Genomic DNA, 10,251 nt, shown 5'->3' on the forward strand with positions numbered 1-10,251 from the left:
TTGTTTAAAAACCCTTCTCCCATGCCAAAAGGAGAAGTGATGACATTGTTGGCAACATTTGTGCAATGATATTTTCATTCAAATAAATTCGTGTTAAAACATTTGTTTTTCCATTTGTTTTCCCTTTTCGCTTTTTGCATGAAATTGGTGATCACAAAAAACTCTAAAAACAAGAATAAAAGCAATCTTTTCATCTGCATAATGATTGCCTTGTTTGATTTCCAAAAAGCTTTTCATATCAAAATCATTATGCAGGTTGATTCTAAAACCCATTGAACATAATGATCCAACACCATCTCCCAATTTTGAATTCCCTGTATTCGAAGCAGAGGAAGATGATGTTGAAAGGATTCCTGACGAGATTTCCCGACTTCTTGAGCAAGAAAAGAAGATCACTCAGCTGCATCTCGAGAATCAGCAAAACAGTCAACCTGGGGCATTACAAATGTAATCTAAAAAAAAAAAAAGAGGAGGGTGAAAAATCAAAATCAAAATCAAAATCAAAATCAAAATCAAAATCAAAAGAAAGAAAAAAGAAAGAAAGAAACAAAAGAAAAATAGCACCCTCAAATCCCAAGTTGACTGATGCTGAATGGATTCAGAGTCGTTACGACCAAGTGAATCTGATCGAAAAGAAGAGATTAACTGCCATGTGTCATGGTCAGTTATATCAGCAGAGAATGAAGAAAGCATTTGATAAGAAGGTCAAGCCTCGTGTGTTCCGAGAAGGTGACCTCGTGCTTAAGAAAGTCTTGTCTTTCGCGCCCGATTCCAGGGGCAAGTGGACTCCAAACTATTAAGGTCCATATGTTGTCAAGAGAGCCTTTTCAGGCGGTGCTTTGACACTTACAACAATGGACGGGGAGTATTTCACTCGTCCTGTGAATTCAGATGCAGTCAAGAAATACTTCGCCTAAAAAGCAGAATAGCTCGTTAAGTTGAACCCGAAAGGGCGACTTAGGCAAAAAGGAGCGTCTCGGTGGATTGAAAACCCGAAAGGGCGATCCAGGCAAAAGTTAGAGACATGAAATAAAGAAAGAATTTGCATCCCGCTAGATTGAGTACCTCACACTGGGGCAATCTAGGCAAAAATTAGGGATTTGGCAAGTAACTGCATCCTGACAAGACTGTGTTCTACATCTGTCACCCGCCAGAAAATTCTTGATTCGTCGTCGACTGAAGCTTCGAATACATCGAAATTCAGAATTGGTGGAGAAAGGGTCATTATGTTCAATGTAGCCCTTTCCAATATATATCACCAATTTCAAACTTGTACAGATCTATGGAGTCTTGCCATTCGCAGACTACCATTCCATCAAATCAATTTGAGCTTTTATCCAATTATTTGCACTCTTATTTGTTTCAACTCAACAAATGTTTTGCATGACTTAATTGATAAAATATCATTGTTTTCAAAATAAACAAATCTTTCACAAAATTGTTCTTAAACAAAGTGAACATTCACGATGATGGAAGGATACTTAGGAGATCTGCAGTGCTCTCCCAAGGGTGGTATGATTCCCAACAGGGTAAGACTTTTGTTCATATCTCTGGCATAACTGTATCTTTTTCCTGTAGAACCTGTCATACCCCGATTTTGGCCCTGAAAATTTTTCCCCATCAATCACTCGTTTGCATTCTTTCTTCATTCACCTTCATATCCTTCATTCATGTTCATGTTTACTATTTCATATTTTTTTACATTTTTCACTTTCCAAATTTACATTCATATTTTCTTCATTCGCATTGAAAAAAAATTCCATTCAATATTCAAGAATTTCCACATATTCATTCATATTTCAATTACGTCATTCATCCATCTACATGACATGTGGATAAGGTATCTCATCACCAGAACACCGTTGAAGAAAAACACAATGAGTAAAGCAATGAAAACTTCTCTTCTTCTATCCTTTCTCATTATTTTCTCACACTTTGTGATTGAAATCCACGAAAAAACAAACAAGTTGGAACTCTTGACAGTCTTCACAAAGCAAAATACATAGGAAATTCAGAAATTGATAAGAGTGAATTTGAAGTACAAGAAATTGTGTAAGACATTGATGCCGTTGCTGATACTCAAAAGGGTTTCAAAGAGAATGATAGAATCAAAAAGCTTCCTGGTCAACCCTTTATGAGATTCTCTTAATTTGAAGGATCCTGAAATATTTAATACAGGGTGCAATATACTTAAACGTGTGTCCAACAGTGCACTTTGGCTCCTGAAATCTCCTGCAGCAGGCGAAATGAGACTGAGGGCATATGCTGCTGCACAAGGGGTGCACCGCCACCTAGAATGGTTATAGTGCAGCAATGCAGTCGTGATAAGAGTGTATTAGAAGTTCCATGCAACTACGCATCTCCGTCTAAAAAGACTCAACCTTCGAAGAATGTAATTGGCTTTTGTACTGCCGTTTTCATTGAACTTTTGGGGACTGTTGTGACCGTTGATGATGATATTGTCAAGAGAATACTTCCTTTTGTGGTCTCGGGTCTTCAGTCAGGTGTTAAGGGGCTTTCAGATCACAAGGCCAGTTCATTGATGACAGTTGGCTTACTTGGGAATAAAGCTGCATTGGCTTCTAAACTTTTGAATATTTTGATACGTTCAGTTGCCGAGGTTGCTCGGGAGGAGGCTAATGAGTTGATAGATCTTCATTGGTTTCGGTTGTCCCTTATTGCCTTAATCAATCTTGTCCGGTCCCAAAATGTTCAAATACTTCCAATAAAGGCCTTGGAGATTTTAAAGGAACTAAGGGATTTGCCAGGGGTTTTATTAGAATTGTCCAAGGAGTTCAACATTGAAAAGTTTCTTGTTGTTTTATTGGACTCCCTAATTGACTGCAGTTCTAAAGATGAATATTGCCAGCAGGCTTTGCTGTCCTTGATAGAAAAGGTCCCCATAAATGATTCTGTTCATCATGTGGTCACCAAAATCCTATCAACTTGTGTGAAACTATCGCAAAAGTTGATGACTCGATTTCTTTGATGTCAGCAGAATCGTCAGGCAATCGGTCGGATGATAGCATGATAAAGGATCTGTTTGTATTTTTTGCTTCCTCAAAGTTCAAACATGCATTCCGTGAACACCTCCATTTCTTAGCTGCACAGTGCAGTGTATCACCTGCCCGCCTATTATCTAAGTTTTTCATAGATGAAGGTGTTCCTGTTGCAGTTCAGGTTGAAAGTCTTCAGTGCTATGCATTTCTATGTAGTTTGTCGCAAGATAAATGGCAAACTAAACTTTTGGCCGAATTTCCTTCTATTCTCTTTCCATTGGCTGGTGATGATCAGACTGTAAGGGTTGCAAACTGATTGGAAAATACACAATCATCAAACCAAAGCTACCCTGTGTAACAGCCCAATTTTTAGGAATTAATTATTATATTATTTTATTATATTTTAATTTAATTATGTGGAGTGTTAAGTAATTAAGCGGTTGTGAGGTAGTATAATAATGAAGTAATTAATTTAATTAGTGTGGTAATTAATTAATTATTGATATGAGATATAGTTAAATAATTATATTAATTAAATTGGTATGACTAGTGAGTGGTTAATTATTTGAATTTAAATATTAGGTATTATTGGGCCTAGTGATTAAATTAGATGATTTAAGTCCAACTAGAATACTATCATAAATAGTAAGAGGTGAGGGGAGTGAGAGATATAATTCACTTGAGCACTAAAGGCAATAGAGAAAGAGGAGAGGAAAAGTAACGAGGAGTCAGGGTTTTCATCAAATTGACAAGGTAAGGGGGGAAATCCTTACTATTATGGGTTAGTATGATTGGGTCAATGGGTAGGAACATGTTTTAGGTTGAAATCCTTAATTGGCATGAATTGGAATTATTAGGTTTTGATAAATACCCTTGAATTGTGATGAGTAAATTATGTTAAAACTGTGAATGAATCTATATTTGGATGAGTCGTAATTTTCTGAACGTGTAGCTTTTTACGGAATCGAAATCGGAGGTCCGGAAGTCCTCCAACGGCGAGAAATGCGGGTAATTCTGCATTCTGTTCGTTGTTAGCGCAGGAACAACTTTCTGTTTTGCGTTAACCGGTTAACCCAGGGCGTTAACCGGTTAACACTGTTATGATAATTAAAAAAATTAATTTCTGTCTTGCGTTAACAGGTTAACCAAATGCGTTAACAGGTTAACACTGTTGAAATACTGTTAGAATTGCATTCTATCTTGCGTTAACAGGTTAACCAAATTCGTTAACAGGTTAACACTGTTGAAAAACTGTTAAATTTGTATTCTGTCTTGCGTTAACAGGTTAACCCAGGGCGTTAACTGGTTAACACTGTTGAAATACTGTCAAATTTGTATTCTGTCTTGCGTTAACAGGTTAACCAAATGTGTTAACAGGTTAACACTGTTTGAAAAGTGAAAAATTGATATTTAAATATTGTGTACGTTTTGGAATGGAATTATGTGTACATATTTGATGATTGGCTTATATTGGTGAATAATATATTGCATGAATGTGTATGTATGCCATTATTGAATTGTGAAAGGTTTATGATTATGAATGTGTATATGTACCAATTGTGAGTTATGGTGATATGTGGGATGTTAAGACGGTATAGGAGGTCTTAATTGCATATGTGTTGGTATGTGTGCATTCATTCATAGCATGGTCAAGCGGTGATCCTTTATTGGAAACAAACGTAGCAGACGTTGATTCTTGATTGGAATCAGGCGTAGTATTAAGCGGTGATCCTTAATTGGAAACAGACGTAGTAGACGTTAATCCTTGATTGGGATTAGGCGTAGTATTAAGCGGTGATCCTTTATTGGACACAGACGTTGGCTTTGGTCTTGTCCGGATCTGAAGCGTGGCTTGGATTCTAGATATTGAATCGGAAAGCGGTGAAACTTTGAGTTCACATTGCGGTACCACATGCATAGAGTCACATTGTCTTGCATAGAGTCGTCTATAGTTATGTGATCATTGAATGCATGTATTGTTGTGAGTGTGATGTACATTGAAATATGTGGAATAATTGTCTGTTAATATTATTGATATAATTATACCAAGTGTGATGAATTCTTAAATTGTGTTTTAATTCATTGTGCCTTATTATGCTATTTCATAATGATTTGGAATTCTCACCCTTTCTGTTTGAATGTTACCTTTACATGGGTATCGTGCAGATACTACAGAGTAGTATTGCTGGAGTAGGTGGACGGTAGCTCGCTCAAGATTAGCTGAAGAGTTTCCGTATTTAGTTTGAATTGGTAATGAGTCAATGCTCTGGTCATGTAACACTGGGTAGATTAGCGATGTTGAACTCGTATCTTATTTTGATATGCTTTATGTCACAAATCGTTTTATTTAATTTGAAGTAGTGACCATGGTATGGGACATGGATCATCTTATGAAATACATGAATATTCTTTATTTTCCGCTGCGAACGCATATTGCTTGAATATTCATGATGAGTGAAATGTGTTATTTTGAATGACCAGGTGTATTGTTGGTTTTTGAAAGTTCAAGTTTCGAAAATGTCGATGTGACGCCCTTTTCTTATATGCGTGCTTATTTACTCTGATTATATGCTAAATAATTTGGGGTAGAAAAAGGGGTGTTACATTAGTGGTATCAGAGCATGGTCGACCAGTTGGTCAATAGTCACTAATGTGTTACATTAGTAGCAGGTCGGTCCGTCCGACCAGGTTGTTTAGTTATGTTTGTTCCCTAGTATGTGACATGTGTGTGAGAACACTGTCGGTGCTTGTTTTATTTTCCATTGGCAGGTTGGGAACTCGAGGATAAGATGAGGGAATCGTATCCGGAGAGGTTTGTTTGAGGAATTTTCGAGGACGAAAATCTTTTAAGTGGGGGAGAGTTGTAACAGCCCAATTTTTAGGAATTAATTATTATATTATTTTATTATATTTTAATTTAATTATGTGGAGTGTTAAGTAATTAAGCGGTTGTGAGGTAGTATAATAATAGAGTAATTAATTTAATTAGTGTGGTAATTAATTAATTAGTTGATATGAGATATAGTTAAATAATTATATTAATTAAATTGGTATGACTAGTGAGTGGTTAATTATTTGAATTTAAATATTAGGTATTATTGGGCCTAGTGATTAAATTAGATGATTTAAGTCCAACTAGAATACTATCATAAATAGTAAGAGGTGAGGGGAGTGAGAGATATAATTCACTTGAGCACTAAAGGCAATAGAGAAAGAGGAGAGGAAAAGTAACGAGGAGTCAGGGTTTTCATCAAATTGACAAGGTAAGGGGGGAAATCCTTACTATTATGGGTTAGTATGATTGGGTCAATGGGTAGGAACATGTTTTAGGTTGAAATCCTTAATTGGCATGAATTGGAATTATTAGGTTTTGATAAATACCCTTGAATTGTGATGAGTAAATTATGTTAAAACTGTGAATGAATCTATATTTGGATGAGTCGTAATTTTCTGAACGTGTAGCTTTTTATGGAATCGAAATCGGAGGTCCGGAAGTCCTCCAACGGCGAAAAATGTGGGTAATTCTGCATTCTGTTCGTTGTTAGTGCAGGAACAGCTTTCTGTTTTGCGTTAACCGGTTAACCCAGGGCGTTAACCGGTTAACACTGTTATGATAATTAAAAAAAATAATTTCTGTCTTGCGTTAACAGGTTAACCAAATGCGTTAACAGGTTAACACTGTTGAAATACTGTTAGAATTGCATTCTGTCTTGCGTTAACAGGTTAACCAAATTCGTTAACAGGTTAACACTGTTGAAAAACTGTTAAATTTGTATTCTGTCTTGCGTTAACAGGTTAACCCAGGGCGTTAACCGGTTAACACTGTTGAAATACTGTCAAATTTGTATTCTGTCTTGCGTTAACAGGTTAACCAAATGTGTTAACAGGTTAACACTGTTTGAAAAGTGAAAAATTGATATTTAAATATTGTGTACGTTTTGGAATGGAATTATGTGTACATATTTGATGATTGGCTTATATTGGTGAATAATATATTGCATGAATGTGTATGTATGCCATTATTGAATTGTGAAAGGTTTATGATTATGAATGTGTATATGTACCAATTGTGAGTTATGGTGATATGTGGGATGTTAAGACGGTATAGGAGGTCTTAATTGCATATGTGTTGGTATGTGTGCATTCATTCATAGCATGGTCAAGCGGTGATCCTTTATTGGAAACAGACGTAGCAGACGTTGATTCTTGATTGAAATCAGGCGTAGTATTAAGCGGTGATCCTTAATTGGAAACAGACGTAGTAGACGTTAATCCTTGATTGGGATTAGGCGTAGTATTAAGCGGTGATCCTTTATTGGACACAGACGTTGGCTTTGGTCTTGTCCGGATCTGAAGCGTGGCTTGGATTCTAGATATTGAATCGGAAAGCGGTGAAACTTTGAGTTCACATTGCGGTACCACATGCATAGAGTCACATTGTCTTGCATAGAGTCGTCTATAGTTATGTGATCATTGAATGCATGTATTGTTGTGAGTGTGATGTACATTGAAATATGTGGAATAATTGTCTGTTAATATTATTGATATAATTATACCAAGTGTGATGAATTCTTAAATTGTGTTTTAATTCATTGTGCCTTATTATGCTATTTCATAATGATTTGGAATTCTCACCCTTTCTGTTTGAATGTTACCTTTACATGGGTATCGTGCAGATACTACAGAGTAGTATTGCTGGAGTAGGTGGACGGTAGCTCGCTCAAGATTAGCTGAAGAGTTTCCGTATTTAGTTTGAATTGGTAATGAGTCAATGCTCTGGTCATGTAACACTGGGTAGATTAGCGATGTTGAACTCGTATCTTATTTTGATATGCTTTATGTCATAAATCGTTTTATTTAATTTGAAGTAGTGACCATGGTATGGGACATGGATCATCTTATGAAATACATGAATATTCTTTATTTTCCGCTGCGAACGCATATTGCTTGAATATTCATGATGAGTGAAATGTGTTATTTTGAATGACCAGGTGTATTGTTGGTTTTTGAAAGTTTAAGTTTCGAAAACGTCGATGTGACGCCCTTTTCTTATATGCGTGCTTATTTACTCTGATTATATGCTAAATAATTTGGGGTAGAAAAAGGGGTGTTACACCCTACATAATTGAAGAAAATGAAAACGTGGATGAGATTGCTGGTACATTCCAACAAGGCATTGGTCCAGAAGGAATGAATGAGTCCTTAATTTAAGTAGTGATTCCAATACCGTTAACCATGCTACAGATTCCATAGAATGATTGAGTCCCATTGCAAGTTCAGTTGCCACAGTTTGATGATGTTGTTAGGAAGCTTGGTGTGAGAGCACGGTTTTGACTACGACCAAAAGCCATTCTGCATAAAACCGCCGAATCTGCAGAAACAGAACAAGTTAAAGGAAAATACCAAAAGTTCTTGCCGGTAGTAGAAGGAACAGGGATCGTATCATTGGAGAGAGGCAAACTTTGCTTGAACTTGTTGATTATATTTCAGCTGTGAATTTAAAGTTCAGTGAAGCGACAATGCAGGAGATCACTAAGATGGCAGCGGCAAAATTGTTTCGAACTCTACCGTGTTCGAATCATGATGGTAAGCTTGCGGAAGCATATGATCCTGAAGAAGAGGAACCTGCATGGAGCCATCTTGTATATTGGTGATTATAAAGAGGAGGCTGTTGTTAGCTTAGGGAATCTTAAAAATCTTGGTTTCAGAGAGCTCCAACATGCAACGGATAGTTTCAGCTCCAAGAATATACTCGGTGCTGGAGGTTTTGGCAAAACTTATTGACGGGGGAAGAAACAAGGCTGCTACAGAGTTTTCAATCTCTCTTCTTAAAACCCTGGTCATTGACGAACCAAAAGTTGTTTCAGGACTTCACAATCTTATCGATGCTTCGACAAAGCTTACTACAAAGCCTAAATACCCCGAATCGTTGTAACAACTTATTGAGATGACCAAGAATCCTGTTGCTTTATCTGCTGGTAATGCTGGAAAGGAAGATAAATTGAGGCTATCTAGAGACAATAAGGGTCCTAGTCTGCTAGTTGAAAACCAGGATGCCATGGATGCCGCCATTGTTGGAACTCTAACTGATCCAAAAGAGGCAAGGGCTGGAGTAAGAGAGGTTCATTTCTTACCATTCAATCCCGTGGATAAGAAAACTGCCTTGACTTACATTGATAGCAATGGAAATTGGCACCGTGCAAGCAAAGGTGTTCCAGAGCAGATCATGAACCTGCGTAACCTTAGGGAAGATGCAAAGCGGAACATCCATGCTATTATTGACAAGTTTGCAGAGCGAGGTCTTCGTTCTCTTGCTGTTTCTAGACAGGAGGTTCCTGAGAAAACTAAAGAAAACGCTGGTGGTCCTTGGCAGTTTGTTGGTTTGTTGTCACTGTTTGACCCACCTAGGCATGACAGTGATGAAACTATTCGGAGAGCTCTTCATCTTGGTGTCAATGTTAAGATGATTACCGGTGAACAACTTTCCATAGCAAAGGAGACTGGGAGGAGACTTGGGATGATAACTAGTATGTACTCATCTGCTACCTTGCTTGGACAAGACAAGGATGCGAGTATTGCTGCACTTCCAGTTGAAGAGCTGATTGAGAAGACAAATGGATTTGCTGGGGTATTTCCAGAGCACAAATATGAAGGCCGATATTGGAATCGTTGTTGCCGATGCTACGGATGCCGCAAGAGGTGCTTCTGATATTGTCCTCACAGAACCTGGATTGAGTGTTATCATTAGTGCAGTTTTAACCAGTAGGGCTATTTTCCAAATGATGAAAAACTACACGATCTATGCAGCTCTATCTCCAGTAAAATCATCTGATATTTCCTCGAGTGGATTACAGTTTAAACTAATGGCTTCAGATACGAGTGATTTGGAATTTGCAACCTTGCTAGAGTTGAACAGCTCTGATATAAGTTTAAATTCAACTGCATTTGTTCCACTTCGTGCTAGGTTTTTTTTTAGATGCCATGGTTGATTGTAAGATGCCGGAGTCTATTTATACAAAGGAGGATAAGGAAGGCCATCTAGCTGTTCACAGTGAAAAGTTAGCTATTGTGTCTGCTCTTTTGAATGCACAAGAGTCTCAAATTAGAATTACCAAAAACCTTCGTGTTTGTGGAGATTGTCACATTGCTGCAAAGTTAATCTCCAAAATAGTTGAACGTGAAATTGTTGTTAGAGACACTAATAGATTCCACCATTTTAAGGATGGTGTTTGCTCTTGTTGAGATGCTTCAG

The 10,251-nt window shown here is 37.3% G+C and overlaps 1 pseudogene; it reads left to right on the plus strand.

Annotated features, from left to right (window-relative positions):
- Window positions 1-8,946: 8,946 nt before the first annotated feature.
- On the plus strand, window positions 8,947-9,988 carry LOC127131838 (plasma membrane ATPase-like; annotated as a pseudogene).
- Window positions 9,989-10,251: the final 263 nt, after the last annotated feature.

Source organism: Lathyrus oleraceus, chromosome 3, assembly GCF_024323335.1.
Source record: "Lathyrus oleraceus cultivar Zhongwan6 chromosome 3, CAAS_Psat_ZW6_1.0, whole genome shotgun sequence".
NCBI classification, from domain to species: domain Eukaryota; kingdom Viridiplantae; phylum Streptophyta; class Magnoliopsida; order Fabales; family Fabaceae; genus Lathyrus; species Lathyrus oleraceus.